Source organism: Pleurodeles waltl, chromosome 4_2, assembly GCF_031143425.1.
Source record: "Pleurodeles waltl isolate 20211129_DDA chromosome 4_2, aPleWal1.hap1.20221129, whole genome shotgun sequence".
NCBI lineage: Eukaryota > Metazoa > Chordata > Amphibia > Caudata > Salamandridae > Pleurodeles > Pleurodeles waltl.
The window spans coordinates 740,143,424-740,167,940 of NC_090443.1; the positions used below are offsets into that span (position 1 = coordinate 740,143,424).

A 24,517-nucleotide genomic window follows, 5' to 3' on the forward strand; every position below is an offset into this window, starting at 1 on the left:
GAGAACCGCCGTGTACTAAATCCGGTCCAGCAGGCTGTTGATGTTACGTGTCAGCCATTGTTATACAGGATGGGTATGAATTGGTGATCCTGGAGGGATGCTGTGAAAGGCTGCTCAGCTTGTAAGGGGTCTGACCGGTGGCCTGGTGGTGGACCCAGTGAGGGTGTATACTGACAGATGACGGCAGGTGCGTTTTCACATGTTGCCGTGGGAGTTGGTGTAGTGCAAAATAAAACACAAATGTATGCAAAACTAACACTATGCAAAACAACCCATCACCCCAATTCGCCCCCACCACACTCTTCTCCCTCTAAAGCATTTGTCACTCCATAATTTTCTAAACCGTTAAAACCAGTTCAGGCAGTGTTCTAGTGCTATTGCTCCTCTTGATCAGGAGACCATAGGTTGAGCGAAGACTAACAGGATAGCGCTTGAGGCCAGAACTCCACCAGCCTCCTAAGGAGGGCGGCTCCCTTGTTGACTTCTACTGTGGACTGGCGTGTCCAAGGCTGGTCCCCGCTGTGGGACCACCACCAGGACACCGGCTAAGGTCCGGGCTGTGTCTCTCCAGAGTTGTAGAGGGGTGTTCATCGCTACAGGATTGTGCCATTCCAGGGTCTGGGTATTCCAACAAGCTCCAAGCGGGCCTCCTGTTTTTCCTGGAATGTGTCCGTCTCTTGGGCCTGGTGGGTGGCTGTTCTCCACGAGCAGCAGAAGGACGGCCTATTGTGGCGCTCTGGTTTCTCAGGTTGCCATCTCTAGGCTTCCACCAGTTTGTAAAAAAAAACTATACATTGTAGAATTGTGGATCACTTTAATTCTGGTGCGGAATAGAAGCATGTATTGTAATTGCATGGCCCAAAGCTTCTGTTTAACTTCCTCCTAGAATTTCCAATCCTGCTAAACTGCTTTGGTGTAATCTGGGAATATTGTGATGTTGGCTCCGTTGAAATTCAGGGCCCCCATTTGATGGGCTGTGCAAAGGATCAAATCCCTGTTTGTGTAATTCAGGACCTAGGTGGTTATAGGGGGAGGAGAGGCATCAGGAGGAGGGAGCGCTGGGCTAGATAGCGGTGTGCCTTTTGTGGTGAATCCCACAAACAACTGTTCCTTTGGCACCCAGGATTCAAGTCACTTTTCCAAAAACCATTCCGGATGAGGGGTTTCAACATTTTCTGGGAATCTGATGAAGCAAAGATTGTTTCTCCTCGATCTGTTCTCTGCATCTTTCATGCAGTGTTACAAAACAGCAGTGGTGGAGAGGAGTGTGGACATTGTGCGCTTTAGTGTGGCTACCTCGTCTTCAAGGGTGGTTACCCTTCCTTCAGCCTTAGACACCCGGTCGGCCACATTGTGCAAGCCTTGGTGCAAGAGCGAAACATCAATGCGGACCTCCCCTATCTTGGTCTCCACTGCCTCCCTGAAAGATTGAATGACTTGAAGTATGGTGTCCTTATCACTCGATGAGGGTTGTGTTGGTGATGGTGGGCCCTCCCTGACTTGTCTGGCTCAGTGAATGACTGCACTGTGAAACAGTCCATCTTAGCCTGTGCTTGGGGTTAGAGCCCTTGTCTTTCCCCATTGTAAGATCTGTCTGCAACTGCACTCTCTGGTGGAAAGTAGCTGCACCAATGGTTTTGGGACGGGGGGGGCTGACTCCCATCTCCAGGTGTCCCCATAAGTCGTGCGAAGTGGTGCCACTCTCAGATAGTCAGCACTAGAGGTTACCTCCAGCCCGCTCTCCCCTGAGGACCCAGTCTCTGGCAGACACAGAAGAGGAAACACAAGCCCACTTGCTTTGCCGACACCCCAGGGAAGGAAGGGGAGGCAGGAAGAAGCCATCACGGGCAGCTGGGGTGAAGTCCGGGCGAGCACTCAGCAGAGTTAGTACAGGGGAAGGGCCCCCACTAAGTCTGCACCTCTCCCAGGCCGCGTCTAGGTGCTGCGGCCCAGCCCACTTGCCTCACCACCCCTTGAAAGGAAGGAGATTGGGGTAGAGGGAGTCAGCGCATGCAGTCAGGACTACAATAACTAAGCCGAACCGTGGCCTTCCTCGCCTCTAGGCGAGATCGCAGTCCTCTTCTCTCATGCAGCACTATAGGCTTAGGCCAGGGCCTACTCTGCTGCGTTGAGGCCATGCACACCTTCTTCTCAGTAATAACATCTTGCGAAAGAAACTCCTTTTCCTTCGGTCTGCCCTCTTCTGAATCCTGTAGTTAGAACTCTTTCACTTAACTCAAGGAAATCTTTACTGCTTGTATTTCTTCTCTTCAGTCACTTATCAATGTAGATAAGTCATGCCACAGACTCTGGAAGAGGCTCTCAAGAAATTGCTTTGCTATTTGAAGTTCAACATCACTTGTGGTAGCTGAGGTCGTACAAGCCAGGATAAGTTGGTTGCTTTGGCCCTTCTTAGCGCTGTTTTTTGTGCTCATGTCTTGTAAGCAGAACTTCTAGAGACTGATCTCTCTTCCCATAGTGGAGGTCATTATGTCTGTATGGTCGCTAAATTTTAAAAAAATCTTTCAGCAAATGATTCTGGTTCTCTTTCAGATCTTCAATATGATCCTTTACTGTAAGTTCCCAGACAATCCAGGCAAGCAGAATCTTTGTCTCTCCTTTTGGCAAGGTGTATTTATGGCTTCTCAGTTTTAGGCTTGTCACACGTGTTGGAGCTTTCTCAGCACAATACAGTGAAGACTCTTACTTACCAATTGCAATATGTGCTGTGTCATTGGTTGTGATTATTGGGTACTTGAGTGCATGTCTGGTTCCTTAGGCAGCTCTACGAATGGTCTCACTCACAGCCAACGCTTACTCCCATTGATTGCATTAGATTAGTTCCTATTCCTTCTGTGAATGAGTCAAGCCCTGTTCTGTCTAGCAGTTTCCTCCTGAGCTTTCTCCTGTTACCTGGGCTGCTTAATCGTATTCCACTCATATGAACCTTGAATGCCCTGGAGTTTTGCTGGAAAGATGACAGTATTGGAGATTCAATTAGAAGGATACTGTGAAATGAATTGAAAGTATGATATTGACTTTATCAACTTTTCAGCAGTGTGATTAACATGGGGCTAAATCTTTTGATGCAAATATGTAGGTTAAGCGTTGGATTCTTGTGTTTGCTGCCAGTCAAATCACATATATTAATTTCTAATATGGTCAGGGTTTTCAGACTGTGTATGTGAGATGTCCCAAATGCAACTATATAGACATGATTAGACACTCAGGAGTGCTATGGAAAGGTCACTAAGTAATGAGAGAGTGGAAAGAGGGTCAAAATTCTAAATGCATACTCCACTCCTGACTTCAGTGTTCCTGACGTCTATGGGTATTTGGTTTCAGAGCCCTTTAAAAGGCTGCTTGATGATGGGAGGGGAGTTCTTTGAGTTATGAATGAAGAGTAAGATGGATTACCAAGTCAGAAGCAATAGATAGTGGAACATTTCTTCAGGGGTGTAGAATTCCTATAGCCCGAAGGGCACATTGTTTGGGGTCAAGGACAACAAGTTTTCATGTTTATTTGTCCTAGGGCAACTAAGCCCAGTTGCTTGAAGAACAAACCCTTTGGTGGCCAGTTTACAGGGAAGGGAAATGTCTCCCTTTGAGGTAATATTTGTGTCTATATGTTAATGCTGTTCGAACTTGTATTTAAGCTACATCAAAGCAAAACCTTTATTACTAGGATGAGCTCTCTAAATAAATGTTGTGAGCTCAGACTGCACTACTGACTGAGGTTCCACTAAGAAAAATGTGGACGCACGTTTGAAGAATTTAACAACATGAGGCTATGTGTAATGCTCCCAGAATGCTCTCTGATTAGATGCAAATGTTTGCAGAAGCTTGTACGCAAGAATGAGGATTCCTTACTTTCAGAATAAAATGTTCGGAAAAAAATGCCACTGGGAAAAAGCGTTTTGCTTAAATTACTGTGAAATTTTACGTACCATTTCTTTGAAGCAGGGTCATTTAGTAAAATGTTTTGGTGTATGCTAGTATTTCAAAAAAATATTAATAATGGAAAATCAATGTAACCAATTTCAGCAAGATTATGAGAAACATGAAAATAAACAAGCTTTAGCAAAGCCAACCAATCCGATATTGGTGGTCAGTCTTTTGGTTTGGTCAATGAATGCTTTGTTTTGACATGGCTTTTGTAAAACTTTTATTGTTGAAGGGGCTGCCAGATCCTAACCATTGCAACAAACATTGGCAAAAGGCAAAAAAAAAAATCGATCTCCAAAAGCACACATTGCCACATTAGTCCTGGTACTGAGCATAACTACTTTGTGTGCCAATATGCTCCTTGTGAAAGAGCAGAATGCTGTCACTCACAGAAAGGCCAACCAATAGATGGATAGAGAGAGAAATAGAATTCTAATAAAAAACAAAATACCTTGGTTATCACCAGACCTAGCTGAGGCCCAATTCCTAAAAGTCACAAAAGTGCACCTGTGGTATATGTTTTTGCATTAATGCAGAATGGTGGCATTCATAAATTCACAAGAATTTAAAGAAGGTGACCAGGAAATCGAACTCCTAGAAAAAATTTGTGAGCTGTATTTTAGCACGAGCAAATATGCATGTGTAAATTTGCTCGTACAAATTTCTATTGAGTGTTTTCAAGTTCATTTTCCCTCTAGCCACTTATTCCCAACCCTGGAATAATTTCTAATTCTGCCCTTGTCCGGAGTACATTTTCAGCGTTTCTGAGTATGGGAAAAGTTTAGAGAAGATCTGGTGAACATCCTTAAAACGTGCAAGTTAGTAGGTTTGCACAGACTCAAATGCATTCCAACCTTGGAACTATTACTTTCTGCTTCCTCCAGCCCCAGTATGTAGATCTACAGAAAGGTGGCAAAATAAGGAAACTGCTCATATTCAAGCCCTATTATAGTATTAGCCCTGGCAATAATCATGGAGGCTATTATCAGAGCTCTTTTGCAATGAGATTGTTGCCATAATTTGTCGCCGCACTAAAGGGACAAGTAAATTTTTTTGCAGGACAATTTCATTTATGAAGCAACCTGTCCCATGGACAAGTAGATATTTTATTAAATGCCACACCCCTGATTTCTGGCTTGGTAAATTTGTGAATGACATGGGGCTAGTGATTCAATACGAGTCAAATACAGTGAGGACACGAGAAGTCTCCTTTATTAGTACCAAATACACCTAGTAGACATATCCTATTAGAGCAGTGGTATCTAGAACAGTGGTGTTAATATAGATCCAGTATGGTTGAATCCATGACAGCTATTCAGGCCACTTAACACTTATATACAGTAAATCTTACAGAAGCATTTTGCATAATCGTTAATAGTCCTGAAAATCTGCTATTGATCCATAGCACCTGATCCCATGTTGCACACGCCTGGTCTCTTGTTCCTAGATTCCATTTGTACATAGCTGGGAACACCTCTCCGGTTTTGTTGCTGTTGCCTTCCCTGTGTTTTGGGAAATTAACCTGCAAACTGAAACCTGTTTAGCTAAGCTGTATACTTAGTCTTCATACTTTTGTAAACTTACTCTCCTCAGCCCAGAAGTTGGGTCTGCCAATGGTGGGCCAAGAAACATTTTTGAAGCTGTTGCAATCAATGTTATACAGTGTTGTACAGCCGGAGCTAAGGAAAAATGCCATAAGATAATGTTTTCCTTTGTATAGAGATCTGTCCTGAACCTGCATGGAGAACTGTGTCCAGCTGCTGAGCCTCCCAGGTACTGTCATCTGTTTAAATAGTCACCACCTGCTGAGTGGCAACTCCTTTTTTTTTTTTTTTTTTTTTTTTTTGTGAGGATTGCAGCAGTGTCACAGAAAACAAAATTCCTTCTGTACCATAAAGGCTGAAGAACCCATATCGTAGGTGATATTAGACTTACTATGTGCTAACGGGAACATTTTGGTAGGAGGTACTAGGTGCTGTTCGTGGCAACTGAAATTGTTGAAACTTTCTTTGCAGAGACTGTTGTGGGCCTCACAAAAATGTTTCTGAAATGGCAGGATGCAAATTCTAGCTTGGCAGAATGAGGCATGCACTCCTTGGGCTTTTTGGTTATGTCTATGTAATTTTAAAAAGTTGATGAAACTCCTGTCAAATTCCCTCTGAGGGTTAGTGAGGTTTTGACAGATCCCCTCAATCTGATTTCATTTAAGTTCCAGTGCATGGTTTTTGGATGATTGTGCCTTGCTTGTTAGGGTCGAGCGCACAAGCGCTCCGCTCCGTCCCTGTTGTATTCTCTCTTTGGGCTTTTAACCATGCCCATGTCACGCCTGTCACTTTCATTGGTACGTGGGCTTGCCTTTTAAAATCCGCATTATGTCATTAGTGAAAGGCATGCATACGCCATGCCTTTTCTGTTGTTTAGCCCTCCTTGAGCACATCAGCCAGCTACTGAAAACATACAATGCTCCATGTTTTCAGCCTGGTTTCTGCACTACTTTATCTTTTTATTTTCCACGCAGCACAATTGCGCTGGGTTTTACATAGTGCGATCGCACTCATGTTTTTTGGTTTTCAATATCCGTGCAATCGTGCTGGGTTTCACATAGCACGATCGGGCTCATTTTTTTTCTTTCAATTTATGTGGCAAGAAAAGTCCAGTTCAGAGTTTACAACGTTAATAGCTCTAACTCGACCAAATGTGAGACCCGTTGCTTTGCAAATGCTTGTTTTTTCTGTAATCATCTCTATTGGTGAACTGGAGAATAGATCCAGATCTTTGAACTTCCCCATAATTCTGCAGTGCTGTCATAAGGCTTAACAGGCACTATCTGTAACCCTCAAAATGACTTAGCTTGATGTCCTATACTGGACACAGAAAGCTCGTTGACCTTTAGGCTTTCAGTAGAGTGGTCGCTTCTGCAGTACGTACAGCTGCCCTCATTATAGTGTGCTCTTGTTTTGGTATTTTTCCACTGGGTCCTCTGTGTCCAGTTGGACCAGGTTTGCTTTGCTGTGGAGTACCTCTTGTGGTGCTAAGAACCCTCACCCTCCTGTTTCTGTTTCTATCTCAAAACCATATTGCTTTGCTTCCATTGCAGACCCTATCCACAATATTGATGAAGATTCGCTGCCAGTTCAGACACCTGAATTGCCATCATTCGTGAGCCAAGGCTTTTCTTGCTGTTTCTCACAAATGGGTGCATCTTGCACCCTTTTATACCTGGCCTTACCACCAGATTCAGAAACCTCACCGTTCTTTACATGTGGTGTTTCCATTGCATTCACTACACTGCTTTTCTTTTATCCAGTAAAGTGTATGTTGCCGCACAAGGGTTTTCACCCTTGACCTGTTGGAAACCTATTTCCCTTGGATAAATAATGAACCCTATGCTAATTTGTCGGCTAACGTTCTCCCATCTCTGGAATTCTAAACATGTATTCATCCCCTCTATTGTAGTCTTTAGTGTATCAATTAAGTCCTATTGTAAGAGTGTACCAGCACTCCTTTCTTTGAAGATTTTTATTTTTTTATTTTTATTTAAGGTCAGTGGAGCCTCCGCTTTTCTGTCTCTCGGTGAATCCTTGAGGAAAGCCCCTTCATTCTATTACGAATTCTTAGCTTAGAGGTCGGGTACTGAGCCCAACGAAAATAGCTCGGATAGTGACAAATGAGTGTCGATGGATACCTCCTCAGTCTGAAAGATCATCACAGTATATCTACTCAAAAATCCCCATTCTGTGATGGTGAATGCAGAAGACTCCACTTCCCAAAAATACCAAAAGCTCAGTCAGTTCTGTCATTAAACTCTTCGGGGTTATCCAAACACTTAGAAAACCTGGACGAGAAAACCAAGATTATTCGCATAAGTGGAATCAGCAATATACCTCAGTCCGCACTGTCAATTCTTTTTTTTTTCTGCTGCCTCGTTCGCTGTTTTGCCCATATTTAAAGGGGACGTTCCTTCCTCCCCCTACTTTTCATATCAAGAAAGCTACAGTATAGATAAAAAAAAGAAACGTTTTTATACCACTAAAAGGCGCAGTAGCATGAAACGCCGAATGCTCAGACGCCAGATAAGATGCTGGATCCATCAGCACCGTCAGCGTATGTGTATGCACGGGTTGTTGTTTCCAGTAACTGGGACGATTTCCGCTGTTCCTGACCTGTGCACGGAACCACATCGCTGTTCTCCAAGGGCGGCACTGCGAAGAGGACTGAAATTGGTCTATTAATCACGTTTAGTTTAATGATAGTAAAAAATAAAAAAAACGTGGCTCGGAAGCTGCCAGTCAAGGGAACGTGATAGCAGACAAGTTACCAATACATAACAGCGTAATACTAATGAATTCGTGAAAAACAGTAGTAATCCATACCATATAATTTATGCCATCAAATATCTGAACTATGGGCAAATATTTAAGCACCATATTTTTGGCAATCCTGTTAGAATGAGCAAAGGCCAAAAAGGTTGTTTAAACCGCTAAATGTCTCAGGTCTTTGATTATGTACACTAAATTAACTGCTGAATGAAGCGATGACTCATCCTGTTAGTGTAGATTTCAGTAGGTGGTTAGATTAGTGTATCTGTTATTATTGATCACTGATTTCTCTGCAAGTGTCCCTACTTGGGTCTTCTTTTGGGACCTAAGATGGCCTGCGTGCTCCATTTACCAAAGCACCAATACATTATGAAAACCTAATACATTCTTTTACATATCCTGCTGTAGCACACCAGTTGATCTCTGTCGGTGCTATGGTGTGCGCAGATGTACCTCTGCTCCTCCTTGTATAAACCCGAGCCCAAGCATTTGTGACACAGTCCGATGTCTCTGGTTACATCACAAAGGTCAGATGACAATGCTGCACTGATCACTGTAAAGCATATCAAAATGGAGGGTCTGGCAAGGGTATAGGAAGTCAGCTAATGGAAAAGAAAATCACACTACTTAATGGAAGAACCAGCAGTACATAAAGCTGAAAGTCGAAATGGCAGGCCTGCCAAGAGTCCAGGAGGGCAGAAAGATGAAACATGACTCAGTCCCAGAGATGGAATGTTGTGTGCATCATGGCAGAGGAGGTTGGTAGGATATGTGAGGACAAAGGGTTGAAGATGGAGGGACATGAGCAGGGTCTATGTTTCTATCTGCACTGTCCAGCGGATTGGAGCCTGTTTGGGGGTCTGCCTGAATAGTATACCCATAGAGGTTGTTGTAGAAGAGCCAGGGGGTGAATACTTAAATTACCTTGGTCACTGCCTTTTAATTCTATGGATTAAACCAGTCTGTTTTAAAGTTTCGATAGAAATGGGGATGTGCAATTTAATTTGGAATTTTGCGATTGTTTGTTTTATTGCTGAGTCACCTATGGTTCAGTGACACAACAATTTAAGTGACTTTAAAAATGTTGTTTGCTTCATTGTGGAGTTAACCACAACTATGACTGTAGAAGAACCACTAAGTGTACTCATCAATTATCTCTCTGTCATCTCGTTTTCCCCCGCCCCTTCTTTCTTGTATTTTAATGCGTCTGAAAGTGTAGCAGTGGAAATCAACTTAAAACTGTTTGTCTATGTGCCACAGCCAGCTTGAGTTGGCGAAACCGAGTGGAAATGGTTGATCATAATGGAGGACATTCCTTATCCTGACCTAATACCCCACCCCAAAAATGTGCAGGCTCTACAGCAATTTAGGACACCAAATCGGTTTGGACTCAGTCTGGGGGTTACGGTTTCATGCACTGAGCTTTTCTTCCATTGTTGCTTTGAGAGCATACTATTATACTCGTTTAGGTGTTATAAAATCATCTCAATATAGGACCAACCCCTCCACTTTTCCGTTTTACTTTTTTGGTTCTCCCCTTAGGACTGGGATAAATGGCTCTATTGCAAAATGAGGTTCTTGAAACCCTTTTGAGGATAAATGCCCATGCCATGCTAGGAGCGAATAGTTTGGTTTATAGGATGTGTGCCTCTAGGAAGGTGTTAGACTTTTCATCCTTGGCGTGGTCTCCCTTAACTTTTTGCCTCTGTTCCCCAGGTTGTTGATGTGTGCTGGACTCTGATTTTATTGTTTTTGTTACTCTGGGCACTTTACCACTGCTAACCAGTGCTAAAGTGCAAGTGCTCCTGTTTAAAATGTGTACGTAATTGGTTCTCCATGATTGGCATATTTGTTTTACTGTTAAGTCCCTAGTAAAGTGCACTAGAGGTGCCCAGGGCCTGTAAATCAAATGCTACTAGTGGGCCTGCAGCACTGGTTGTGCCACCCACACAAGTAACCCTGTAATCCTGTCTCAGACCTGCCACTGCAGTGTCTGTGTGTGTATTTTTACACAGTAAATTCGACTTGGCAAGTGTACCCACTTGCCAGGCCTAAACCTTCCCTTTTCTTACATGTAAGGCACCCCTAAGGTAGGCCCTAGGTAGCCCCAAGGGCAGGGTGCAGTGTATGGATAAGGTAGGACATATAGTAATGTGGTTTATATGTCTGACAGTGAAATACTGCCAATTTCGTTTTTCACTGTTGCAAAGCCTGTCTCTCTCATAGGATAATATGGGGGCTACCTTTCAATATGATTAAAGTGTAGATTCCCCTAGAGAGTAGAGTAGATGGACATGTGGAGTTTGGGGTCCCTGAACTCACAATTTAAAAATACATCTTTTAGTAAAGTTGATTTTAAGATTGTGCGTTTGAAAATGCCACTTTTAGAAAGTGAGCATTTTCTTGCTTAAACCATTCTGTGACTCTGCCTTGTTTGTGGATTCCCTGTCTGGGTCAGTTTGACAGTTGGTTGTTTTTCACCTCACACCAGACAGTGACACAAAGGGAGCTGGGGTGTAACCTGCATTTCCTGATTAGCCATCTCTGCTAGGAGGGAGGGGTGGAGTGGTCACTCTCATCTGAAAGGACTGTGCCTGCCTCTAACAATGCCGGCTCCAACCTCCTGGTGTGTGTCTGAGGCCTTGCCTGGGCAAGGCAGGATTTCACAAGTAGGTGTGAGTCCCCTTTGAAGAAAGGTGACTTCAAAGACTAAAATGGGTATAAGAAGGGCACCCAAATCTACAGACTTTAGAAACACTTCTGGAACCAAGAGGAACCTCTGCCTGGAGAAGAGCTGATAGCTGAGGAAGAAGTGCTGCCCTGCCTGTGACTGTGCTTTGTGGAGCTTTCCTGCAGTGCTGCTTCTGCCAGAGTAAGAGGGCAAAGACTGGACTTTGTGTGCCTTCCATCTTGTGAAGAAATCTCCAAGGGCTTGAGTTAGAGCTTGCCTCCTGTTGTTTGAAGTCTCAGGGACAGCAAAGACTTCTCTCTGCCAGCACCTGGAGTCTCTGGAGAGACTCCTGCTCTGACAAGTGGTGCCCTATCCAGTCCCTGGGCCCTTGAAAGGAAAGCTGGTGGAAATCCAAGGAAATCGACTTCGGACGACTCCGGACCGCCGCCGCTGCTGAATCCGGTAACGCCGCCTGCACCTGACGCCGTGACCTTCGCGGGAACGCGACACTCTTCGCAGGCTCGTCGCTGCAGCAGCCCCGCTGAAGTCCGCGACTCCGTGGAAGTCGCCACACCACGTCGTGACCGACGCCGCTTGAAGTGCACGGATTCAACGTTTCGCACAGACGCCGCGATTCCTGACTTCGCGCCTCGGCTTGTTTTCAATCTTCACCAAAGGTACTGTACTTGGGGGTCTACACGACTCCGTGTCCGGCGCCGCTGGTGTCGGCTTGTTGGGAACGACTCTGTCACGACGCTGTGGTAACATCTCATTGAAGCATTTTTGTTTCTAAGCGCTATTTTTGAGTTTAATCTTTAAAAATTCATAACTTGACTTGTGTATGTCGGATTTTTGTCATTTTGGTCTTGTTTTGTTTAGATAAATATTTACTATTTTTCTAAACCGGTGTTGTGTCATTTTGTAGTGTTTTCATTAAGTTACTGTGTGTGTTGGTACAAATACTTTACACCTAGCGCTCTGAGGTTAAGCCTACTGCTCTGCCGAGCTACCAAGGGGGTAAGCAGGGGTTAGCTGAGGGTGATTCTCTTTTACCCTGACTAGAGTGAGGGTCCTTGCTTGAACAGGGGGTAACCTGACTGTCAACCAAAGACCCCATTTCTAACATTGGTGATCAGCGGTTGGGATTTGGACTTGTATTTGTACTTGACATACAGTGATTAAGTGTACACTACTGTTTTGAGTTCAGACCACTACGTGACCACATACTACTAGTCTTGTGATTTTTGTTTTTCTCTATTTGGACTGTTTTTGCTCTCTCTACATTCAGTTTCCTTTTTCGCTGATCCGGTGATTGACTTTTCTGGAACTTCATTTGAGAACTTGCTTTTCTGCATTTGGAACTTTGCACTCTTTTAACCTTTTATCATGTCTCTGCTTGGAGATGCACCAGTTGAAGCTGTTTTTGACCTGAAGCAATTGGATAGTTATAACAAGGCTCAGCTAAAGCAGTTTTGTAAAAATTTTGGTTGTCCCATTAAGAGCTCTTCCAAGAAGGATGAGCTGAAAAAGGCGCTGAGGGCCTGGGTGACAACCAGAAGCACTGGAGGGCACACTGAGGATGAGGAGGAGGATGAGGATGAGGAGGGAGAGCAATCAGTACATAATGGTATAGTGGGGGGGCCTGTTATTTCCAGGGAAAGAGTCTCTAGGGCAAGTAGCAGTGTATCATCCAAGGGTCTGACACCTGAAGAGTTACAGGACAGACAGGCAGAAAGGGAGTACCAATTGGAGCAGAGGAGGCTAGCCCTTGAGGAGAGGAAGTTAGCAATGGCTCATGAGCTTAGCTTGAAAGAGATGGATCATAGAAGCCAGTCCAGTAGAGATGGTGGCAGCAATCCTACAGTGCAGCCTGAGAGAAGGGTACACATCCCAAAAGACCTTGTGAGGGATTATAAGAGGGAGGATGATATCTACTTGTGGTTCAAGGGTTATGAGTCAGCTCTCCACATGAACCTGGTCCCTGAAGCTCATTGGGGGGCAGCCCTGTGGAAGCATTTTGAGGCAGAGGGGAGGGACACACTGACGGCCTTAGGGGATGCTCAGAGTCTCACCTACCCTGTCATGAAGGAGGCCTTACTCACCAGATATGGTCTCACCCCTGAGCAGTACAAGGAGAAGTTTAGATCCTACAAGAGAAAGGAATCCCAAACATGGTTGGAATGTGTTGATTCTTTTTGCAGGTCACTGGATGGTTGGGTGAAGGGCAGTAAGGTAAACACGTATGAGGGGCTTTACAATTTAATTGCTTGGGAGCACTTGTACAGTTTATGTTTTCCAGAGCTGCGCCAGCACCTCATTGACAGCAAGCTGACTTACCCCAGGAAGCTTGCGCAGGAAGCGGACCGCTGGGAGAGCACCAGGGTCCAAAAGAGGTATGGGGGAGACCACGCCAAGGGTGGGCAGGGTCCCTCTCAGAAGAAAGGGGGGGTAAGGGCAAACAGGGGGAGTTCTCTAAAGGGCCCCAAACTGATTCCCAGGGTAAGGATTCCCAACCCACCAGTGAAAAAAAGCCATGGTTGTCCAAAGGGAAGCCAGTGGCAGGTGGTCCCCCACGTAAGTGCTATGCATGTGACCAGGTGGGTCATGTGAGGGGGGACCCCAAATGCCCCAAAAGTACACCAGCACCCACTGGTGCACCGTCCTAGGGTTTGGCCAGTGTAGCGCTTGGGGAGGAGTTGGTTTCAGGTGGGTGGGAACCAGCAGAAATGACCCTTGTCTCACTAGGGGACAGTGAGATGGTCCAGAGAAACCTAGTGCCTGATAACACTAAGAAGTACAGGCAATGGGTGACCATCAATGGACAGAGGGTGGAGGCTCTGAGAGACACAGGAGCCAGTGTGACTACAGTGAGGAGTCACCTGGTGTCTGAAGAGCAGATTGATCCCCGGGTACTTCACCAAGTAGTTGCGGTAGACAACTCTGAGCGCCTCTGCAGAGTGGCGCAGGTTCCCTTTGAATGGGGGGGGGTCTCAGGTTCCTGGAAAGTAGCTGTGAGTCCAACCATGCCTGTTGATTGTTTGCTAGGTAACGACCTGGAGGATTCCCCTTGGAAGGAGGTGGAACACAGGTCTCACTTGGAGATGTTGGGTCTGCCTGGGTGGGTATGTGTATCCACCCGGTCTATGGCAGCCAATCAGGGTATTCAAGAGCCCCTGGAGCCTGAAACAGTGGTCCAGGGGACCGCCAAGAAGAGGAAGGGCAGGGGACGTGGGAAACCGACCCCCGAGGTTCCCACGGTCCGGGAGGAGGCAGAGCCTGAGGGTGATGCCCCGGAGCCTACAGGGGAACAGGTGGCTGAACTGGGGGAGGTCCCTGAGCTGTCACAGTGGCAGCAGGAAGGGGGACCCACCAGGGAAGCATTCTGCACAGCGCAGAAGGAGTGCCCTACTCTTGAGGGGCTGCGGCAGCAGGCTGCAGCCCAGGCGGCTGGCGAGGCGCCAGGTACTCACCTGATTTATTGGGAGGATGGCCTCCTGTATAGTGAGCCTAAGGTTCCTGAGCCTGGGTCAGCTCGTATGCTGGTGGTACCCCAGTGCTTCAGGGCCTTCCTACTGGGTTTGGCTCATGATGTGCCTTTGGCAGGACATCTAGGGCAGGACAAGACCTATAAGAGGCTTGTCTCCCACTTTTACTGGCCCTTGATGCACAAGCAGTCAGCTGCTTATTGTAGGTCTTGTCAGACTTGTCAGGCAAGTGGCAAGAGTGGGGGGAAATGCAAAGCTCCCCTCCAACCTTTACCTGTAGTCAGTACTCCCTTTGAAAGGGTAGGAATTGACATTGTGGGGCCTCTGGATCCCAAGACAGCTATGGGCAACAGGTTCATCCTGGTCTTGGTGGACCATGCCACGCGGTACCCAGAAGCCATTCCTCTAAGGACGGTCACTGCCCCCGTGGTGGGACGTGCCTTGATGGGGGTTTTTACCCGCATGGGGTTCCCCAAGGAGGTGGTATCTGATAGAGGTACAAACTTCATATCCACTTATATGAAGTCTCTGTGGAAGGTGTGTGGGGTAACCTACAAGTTCACCACCCCCAAAGTAATGGTCTGGTTGAGAGATTCAACCGCACCTTGAAAGGCATGATTCAGGGCCTGTCAGAGCCCTTGAGGCGTAAGTGGGACGTCCTCTTGCCATGCCTTCTGTTCGCTTACAGGGAGGTGCCTCAAAAGGGACTTGGCTTTAGCCCCTTTGAGCTCATCTATGGCCACCCTGTGAGGGGACCGCTCAGTCTGGTGAAGGAGGCTTTGGAGAAAGCTCCTAGTAAACCACCCCAGGATGTATTTAGCTACATGCTGGCACTAAGAAACCAGACTGCCCGCTTCAGGAGTCTCGCTCAGGAGAACCTGGAAGCAAGCCAGGAGGATATGAAACGGTGGTACGACCAGAATGCCACTCTGGTTGAGTTTCAGCCTGGACAAAAAGTGTGGGTCATGGCACCAGTGGAGCCTAGGGCTCTCCAAGATAAGTGGACTGGGCCTTTTGAGGTGGTGGAAAGAAAGAGCGAGTTCACCTATCTGGTAGACTTGCAATCCCCCAGGAACCCTTTGAGGGTCCTACATGTCAACTGCCTCAAACCACACTTTGAGCGAACTGAGCTATCCATGCTTCTAGCGACAGATGACGGGGTGGAGGAAGAGAGTGAGCCTCTTCCTGACCTCCTGTCTGCAGGAGAGAAAGATGGGTCTGTGGAGGGAGTGAGCCTCTCCCCCTCCCTGACTGAGGAACAGCAGAGGGACTGTCGCCACGTGCTGGGACAGTTCGCCTCGCTGTTTTCCCTGATCCCAGGAGTCACACACCTGTGCACACATGATGTGGACACTGGGGACAGTACACCTGTTAAACATAAGGTTTACAGGGTGACTGACAGGGTCAGGGCTTGCATTAAGGAGGAAGTCTCCAAAGTGTTAACCCTAGGGGTTATTGAGCACTCCAGCAGTCCTTGGGCCAGCCCAATGGTCTTGGTCCCAAAGGCTACTGCTCCTGGTGCCACTCCAGAACTTAGATTCTGTGTGGACTACCGGGGTCTCAATGCGGTCAGCAAGACTGACGCACACCCCATCCCCCGAGCTGATGAGCTCATTGATCGGTTAGGAGCTGCCAAGTACCTCAGTACGTTTGATTTAACATCTGGGTACTGGCAGATTGCCTTAACTGAGGGGGCAAAGGAGAGGTCAGCATTCTCTACCCCAGATGGGCACTTTCACTTCAATGTGATGCCCTTTGGGATGAAGAACGCCCCTGCCACCTTTCAGAGGTTGGTCAACCAGGTGTTGGCAGGACTGGATGAGTTCAGTGCCGCCTACCTGGATGACATTGCTGTGTTTAGTTCCACATGGGAGGAACACCTGCAACACCTCTGGAGAGTGTTAGAGGCCCTGCAGAAGGCAGGCCTCACTATTAAGGCGAGCAAGTGCCAAATAGGGCAGGGTTCTGTGGTGTACTTAGGACACCAGGTGGGGAGTGGCCAGGTGGCACCCCTACAGCCTAAGATTGATACGATTCTGGCTTGGGAGCCTCCCAAGACCCAGACTGAAGTGAGAGCCTTTTTAGGTCTCACAGGATATTACCGGAGGTTTGTTAAGGGATATGGTACCATTGTTACCCCCTTAACTGAGTTGACTTCTAAGAAGCAACCCAAGAAAGTGATCTGGACAGAGGCTTGCCAGAACGCTTTTGATGCCCTGAAGGCTGCCATGTGCACAGCACCTGTGCTGCAGGCACCTGACTACTCCAAGGAGTTTGTTGTGCAAACAGACGCCTCAGAGCATGGTATTGGAGCAGTGCTCTCACAGCTTAATGAAGAGGGCCTAGATCAACCCGTAGCCTTCATTAGCAGAAGGTTACTACCCAGGGAACGTAGGTGGAGTGCCATAGAACGCGAAGCGTTTGCTGTGGTCTGGGCACTGAAGAAGCTAAGACCCTACTTGTTTGGGACTCACTTCCGAGTTCAGACCGACCATAGGCCCCTCAGATGGTTAATGCAGATGAGGGGTGAGAATCCAAAACTGTTGAGGTGGTCCATTTCCCTACAGGGGATGGACTTTACGGTGGAACATCGTCCTGGTACAGAGCACGCCAATGCTAATGGTCTGTCCAGGTTCTTCCGCCTTAGTGATGAGAACTCCCATGAGGTTGGGTAGTTGCTCCCCACTTTTAGCTGGGGGGGACACGTGTTAGACTTTTCATCCTTGGCGTGGTCTCCCTTAACTTTTTGCCTCTGTTCCCCAGGTTGTTGATGTGTGCTGGACTCTGATTTTATTGTTTTTGTTACTCTGGGCACTTTACCACTGCTAACCAGTGCTAAAGTGCAAGTGCTCCTGTTTAAAATGTGTACGTAATTGGTTCTCCATGATTGGCATATTTGTTTTACTGTTAAGTCCCTAGTAAAGTGCACTAGAGGTGCCCAGGGCCTGTAAATCAAATGCTACTAGTGGGCCTGCAGCACTGGTTGTGCCACCCACATAAGTAGCTCTGTAATCATGTCTCAGACCTGCCACTGCAGTGTCTGTGTGTGTATTTTTACACAGTAAATTCGACTTGGCAAGTGTACCCACTTGCCAGGCCTAAACCTTCCCTTTTCTTACATGTAAGGCACCCCTAAGGTAGGCCCTAGGTAGCCCCAAGGGCAGGGTGCAGTGTATGGATAAGGTAGGACATATAGTAATGTGGTTTATATGTCCTGACCGTGAAATACTGCCAATTTCGTTTTTCACTGTTGCAAAGCCTGTCTCTCTCATAGGATAATATGGGGGCTACCTTTCAATATGATTAAAGTGTAGATTCCCCTAGAGAGTAGATGGACATGTGGAGTTTGGGGTCCCTGAACTCACAATTTAAAAATACATCTTTTAGTAAAGTTGATTTTAAGATTGTGCGTTTGAAAATGCCACTTTTAGAAAGTGAGCATTTTCTTGCTTAAACCATTCTGTGACTCTGCCTTGTTTGTGGATTCCCTGTCTGGGTCAGTTTGACAGTTGGTTGTTTTTCACCTCACACCAGACAGTGACACAAAGGGAGCTGGGGTGTAACCTGCATTTCCTGATTAGCCATCTCTGCTAGGAGGGAGGGGTGGAGTGGTCACTCTCATCTGAAAGGACTGTGCCTGCCTCTAACAATGCCGGCTCCAACCCCCTGGTGTGTGTCTGAGGCCTTGCCTGGGCAAGGCAGGATTTCACAAGTAGGTGTGAGTCCCCTTTGAAGAAAGGTGACTTCAAAGACTAAAATGGGTATAAGAAGGGCACCCAAATCTACAGACTTTAGAAACACTTCTGGAACCAAGAGGAACCTCTGCCTGGAGAAGAGCTGATAGCCGAGGAAGAAGTGTTGCCCTGCCTGTGACTGTGCTTTGTGGAGCTTTCCTGCAATGCTGCTTCTGCCAGAGTAAGAGGGCAAAGACTGGACTTTGTGTGCCTTCCATCTTGTGAAGAAATCTCCAAGGGCTTGAGTTAGGGCTTGCCACCTGTTGTTTGAAGTCTCAGGGACAGCAAAGACTTCTCTCTGCCAGCACCTGGAGTCTCTGGAGAGACTCCTGCTCTGACAAGTGGTGCCCTATCCAGTCCCTGGGCCCTTGAAAGGAAAGCTGGTGGAAATCCAAGGAAATCGACTTCGGACGACTCCGGACCGACGCCGCTGCTGAATCCGGTAACGCCGCCTGCACCTGACGCCGTGACCTTCGCGGGAACGCGACACTCTTCGCAGGCTCGTCGCTGCAGCAGCCCCGCTGAAGTCCGCGACTCCGTGGAAGTCGCCACACCACGTCGTGACCGACGCCGCTTGAAGTGCACGGATTCAACGTTTCGCACAGACGCCACTATTCCTGACTTCGCGCCTCGGCTTGTTTTCAATCTTCACCAAAGGTACTGTACTTGGGGGTCTACACGACTCCGTGTCCGGCGCCGCTGGTGTCGGCTTGTTGGGAACGACTCTGTCACGACGCCGTGGTAACATCTCATTGAAGCATTTTTGTTTCTAAGCGCTATTTTTGAGTTTAATCTTTAAAAATTAATAACTTGACTTGTGTATGTCGGATTTTTGTCATTTTGGGTCTTGTTTTGTTTAGACAAATATTTCCTATTTTTCTAAACCGGTGTTGTGTCATTTTGTAGTGTTTTCACTAAGTTACTGTGTATGTTGGTACAAATACTTTACACCTAGCGCTCTGAGGTTAAGCCTACTGCTCTGCCGAGCTACCAAGGGGGTAAGCAGGGGTTAGCTGAGGGTGATTCTCTTTTACCCTGACTAGAGTGAGGGTCCTTGCTTGAACAGGGGGTAACCTGACTGTCAACCAAAGACCCCATTTCTAACAGAAGGCTTTAAATGAAGAGGACTGTAGTTCAAAATACCGAAATCTTCAATAGTAGTGCAAACCCTCAGCATTCAGACAACTGTGGTGTGGGAGGAAAATGCTGGTGTCAAATTCATAGTGGACATTCAAGAACAACTTTGGCAAGTGAGATGTTTTGGGTGAAAGGTTCGAAATGACACAGGATTCTATAGGATGCGCCACAAAAAACATGTTTTGTTGGCATTTGGGTCTCTGTACCATTGGAGTCTCAAATGTCACCCACCTATTTAGGAATGCTTTATCTAAACCCTTGTTCTCTCTGCATCTAATTGAAGCAACCCCAGGCCCATCCCCGAGCTATTTTAATGGTTTACTAATAAAAAAAATATTAAACTGGGAACTCTAAACTAGTGCTTACTCTAGTTGTAGCCACAGCTTGTTTAGTGTGTTAAGTTCATATTTACATCCTGATAGTCACTGCAAAAAGAACACTGCTAATTAGTGTAGGCCGCCTTCTTCGGACTCTTCTCTCACCTTAATATTTTAAAAATGCACTCCTTTTGAAAATCCTCCATTGTGGTCCTGGGTTTTCAGTACCCACTCCAAAACTTTGGAATTATTTACCACTAAATGTTAAAAACATCAACTTGTGCCGAATATTTAAATAATTCAAGACTTCTAGCGGAATAGGAACCCCTCCTTCCTAAATTTATTATTCCTTTAGTACCAAGAGATATTTGAGTGAATGCTTTTTATAAATCCCATTATAGCAAACCAAACATCCACACACTGCGTTAACTTCATGGTTTTAGTGAGCATGAACAAGGATATCTGTAAAAAGAAAGGCAAAAAAAAATCACCTTTATAACCCCACTTTGAGTTTGGTTCTGTATGATAAGGAATTCATTTTCTGAAAGGAGATGAACGCAATATCAATTACAGCTCTGGAGAAAGTTTTCTAGTAAAGTATCTTAATGTTAAAATTATTGATCACCTTGAAGATAACATAATCCTAGGCAGAAAGTATACTATGAGTAAACCCCATAAAAGGCGGTTAGCTATTGTTAGATGACTTGCTAAAATGGTGCTTGTCCTAGTCACCAAGAGGTTTGCTTCTGGTCACAGTGTTCAACAGATGTTTATTAGAAGGAGTGTTAAGTGGTCTGATTGATTATTTAGCCATCACTTTACTGGCCTTTGTGAGGTGTGATAATTCTCATTCCTTGCTGGCACAGATTATGATCATTTTCCTATTGGTATATGGCTCAAGGTAGTGGAGATTGGTGTTGCAACTGCAGATGCTGCAAAATTCCCATTCAAACTTCTAGACTCACATAGTAAATCTATGTTTAAGAATGGGAATTCATGAACCCAGGCTAATTTAGACTTAGCTAATTTCTCAACTCTTCAGCAAATATAATTGAAAATGTTGTTGTTCTGTGTCCTTAAGTAGTATTTTTTATTTTTTTTGAAGAATGTACAAAAGGAACAGATTGCCTTTGTGAAAGGGCATAGCATGTGTAGAGTTGCATGGACTTCGATAAGCCTAGCCAGTTTCTATGCCTCCTTTGTCAACCTTTGTGCTGCTTTCGATTGGGATTAAATAAAACTGTACATTCAGCTACCTGTTGTTAAAAAAAAAAAAAAAAAAAAAAAAAAAAAAAAATGGAATGTGACTGGAAATAAGAGCTGACAAATGTAAGGAAGTGTTCTTACTTCAACACTATTTACATTGACTTAGCTGATATTTCTACTGTCCTAAAATGTGTTAAAGCATTTCCTCCTAAAATCTATCTTTTATATATTGATGTATGCCGGTGTCCTTGTAGTAATTGATCAAATGGACATTAGCCTTTAACACGCAGGCATTACAAGCGAATGCATTTACCATGCATCAATTACAACGCATTGCCTTTACCATGCAATCTTTTAACAGGCATATGCCTTTACAACGATATAGTAATCCTATATAAGCTAAGTGTGTGTAAATATGTATATATTTACTGAAAAAAACAAAGGTTAAAGTAACATTATAGTTAGGTGAATGTCAGTGAAAACATAAACGTTTGATGTAAAATATTTTTTTTAAAAAAAAAACCACAGAAATTCACCAGCTATGGTTAGCAGAACTAACTTTAACTTGCGCCTCCCCCTGCATTGCTTATGACCTCACATATTACATCACTCACAACGTATTCTATGGCAGTGGTTCTCAACCTTTTAATGTCTGTTGACCCCCACTTTATCATTACCGGAATCCAAGGACCCCCCCCACTGATTCATTATTGGAAGCCAGGGACTCCGGCTTAAACATTGCTGATGATTTGAACCGCAAAACAATACACAAAAAATACAAAAACAAGCATTACATTAAACACATGCACAAATAATAATACATTTTATTTAATTTGCAAACAGATATAAATAAAACAAAATGAATTGGCAGATTTTAGCTTTTCGAAATTCAATTGAAGCCACGTATTTTCTGTACTATATTCAGTTTGATGCACCTGCACTGCTCCCATGAATCAATCTGAGGAAACTAATTAAATTTTTAGCCTCCAATTTCAAATTCTGTCACACCGTACGTTTGAAAGTTTTCAATTGTACATTTATCACCTGTATTTATACACACTTTATTCATCTGTTATTATTATTTAATTTTCTCGGCAGTCACGGCCCTCCTGAGGAGGCTTCGTGGACCACCAGGGGTCCCTGGACAATAGGTTGGGAACCACTTTACTGTGACATAATTTATGACATTACTGATGACATCTCAAATGATGTAATTGATGGCATCACTGATGACATCATCCAAGCTTCTTTTATACACATTGGTCTGTAAACGGGTAGATTATTAGAGCTATGAAAGTGCAAAAAAGTGCAATGAGCTATGAAAAGCCATGAAAGTGTAAAATAGCTCAGAATAATGTGTAACATAATTATTGCTATCATATCAGCCCCATAGGTAAAACAGGCTTGTGGTACATTGGCCCCATACCATACACTTTTCTAAAAAATAAATAAATATTTTTATATTGCAGTCTAACAGTACAAAGTAATCATCAGGCAGAGTGTGCAAAAGGCAGTACACATAACAAGTGGAGAGACCTGTAATACCAGTACCGCCGTAGCAAATAAGGAGGGGTGACTGTGGTGGGGACTTCGCAATCTAATAAAGCCACAGCACTATACTCCAGCTCAGCTGTCCAGTTATCCATCTATCCTCTGACACACTCATACATACACATATACACTGTGCTCTGCCTCCAACGATACCCAGGCATCCACAAAGACTGCCCTCCAGGGATGTTGTTGTGACCAACAGGTCAGCAGTTGGCAGGATGGCCACTTTTGTCATGTCAAAACATAATTTAGCCTGTTTATGTTCAGCCCTACCCATTCTGCACCGCCAATGGGGGCTACACCACACAGATCACCATAGTACACCATGAGCAGACCTTGGGATCGCAGTGAAAGGAAATGGTACAACTCCATGCACCGCGTGGTCACGCCAAGGGCCACAGCAATGGCAAAGGAGATGGAACAAACTATTGGCAGCTGTTTAAAAAAAAAAAAAAGAACAGAAGTGCAGAAGGGCAGAAAATCCACCAGCACTAGGTAAAGTAAAAAACAAGCCCCATCCACCGGTGTCAAGCATGTACTTGCAGACAAGAAGCACCAAATGGTGGGGCAGAGGGTGAAGAGCAGATCATCATAAGCCAATGGTAAAGGGGAGGAGGTCAGGAGTTACAGTGAGAGAGCCCCACTAGTAATCAGTTTATCCTCTCCAGTCGCCTGTGGCAAGGACTATGACCCCACCCAAGTGGCGTGAGCAGGCCGCAGCCTGAAAGACCAGTAGTTAGTTGGGGCCCTTCCCCCTTGATACACTGTCTCCCTGTCACGCACTGACCTAGTTCCAGCCGTGGGGGCGATGTTGGACCTCCAATCCCAGCCCTGTGCAACACGTAATGACTGTCTAGTTTCACAGTCTGCCCCCAGAGGTGGAAGGTAGATGAGATAAACCAAGAAAAAGATAAACCCAAGTCACTGTGGTAACCTCCCAGCTGCCTTGTGCACTGCCTACAAAGGTTGGGACTCCCTGGACCTCGATATCCTCAATGCAGGTGCAATACACTAAAAATTACAAAAAACAATGTTATGCGTAGGTTCCCTACTTAGAATCTCTTTCAATAGTTTACTCATCTGGTAAACTTACAGGGATCATCATAAGCATTGCAAGAAAGAGATCAGAAACCGATTCAAGAATAACTGGTGATCTTCTGGAACTTCATAACATGCAGAATTCCGATTCTTCACAATACAACTTCAGTCTCTAGGAACCTGTCCCAAGGTGCTAGTTACGTGTCACCAAACACAACGACAAGCTTTCAGTTTGTGTATAAGAGTTCAGAGCACTACAATTAAAGCGTCCTAAGCGCTGGACCTCAAGGGGAGGATTCAATACTCTAGCAATGTTCAAAATCCAAAATGTGCTCACGCCTTCAACAAATACTTCTTAAAATATAGCTAGTTTGTAGATTGGTGCACACTAACCTGAGAGTAAAGTACTTAGCCTTCACAGTACTTGAATTGGAATCTGAAGGCGGCAAGAACCTTGATGCAAGAAGCTCAAGAAGAGGTGGAATTGTAGCTCATGAAGAAAGACACTGGAAGCGTTTCAGAGGCTGGAATCACAGAATCATCAGAAAGTCTCGGAAGACTAGAATGCTGGAAGCTTTGGGCGACTCAGGAAATGAGTGCAGGAAAGAGACTTGTGCAGGACTGGAACACTGGAAGGTGTGTGCCGGAATGATGCTTGAGCATGCCGGAATCAGGTTCGAAGCCAAGCACCGATGCAAGTTTAGAGGGGGTTATTCATGCAAGGAGCGTCCCAGAAGGGCACGTGTCCCACGTGAAAACCATGGAATATTCCAATGAACCTGGGGATAATCACGTCTTGCATACCAACGGACATAAGGCCTAGCAGGTACAAACAATAACTGACCACAATAACAAGTAAAACATAGCCCCAAGTGCATGATGGTACAATTCAGTGGTTCACAGTGTAAACATTACTATCCAAATAGACACGTTCTATCTGCAGATGCAAACTAGACGAAACCTGCATAGCAACAAAACAGGAGAGGCAATGGTGGAGGCTTCCCAGGAAGGGGGGGGAACCATATAGAGCTCGGCGCTGGAAGGCCCCACAATGGAAGAATGAGTGGGAGTACTCGGGGCAGACAGGTGCCACAAGGGAAGGGAGGCACGAGTC

General features: G+C 45.5%; 1 protein-coding gene across 4 annotated transcripts in view; it reads left to right on the top strand.

The window, feature by feature from the left end:
- Nucleotides 1-24,517, top strand: part of CCDC18 (coiled-coil domain containing 18) — a 574,107-nt gene that overhangs the window by 9,067 nt on the left and 540,523 nt on the right. The window lies entirely within an intron of this gene.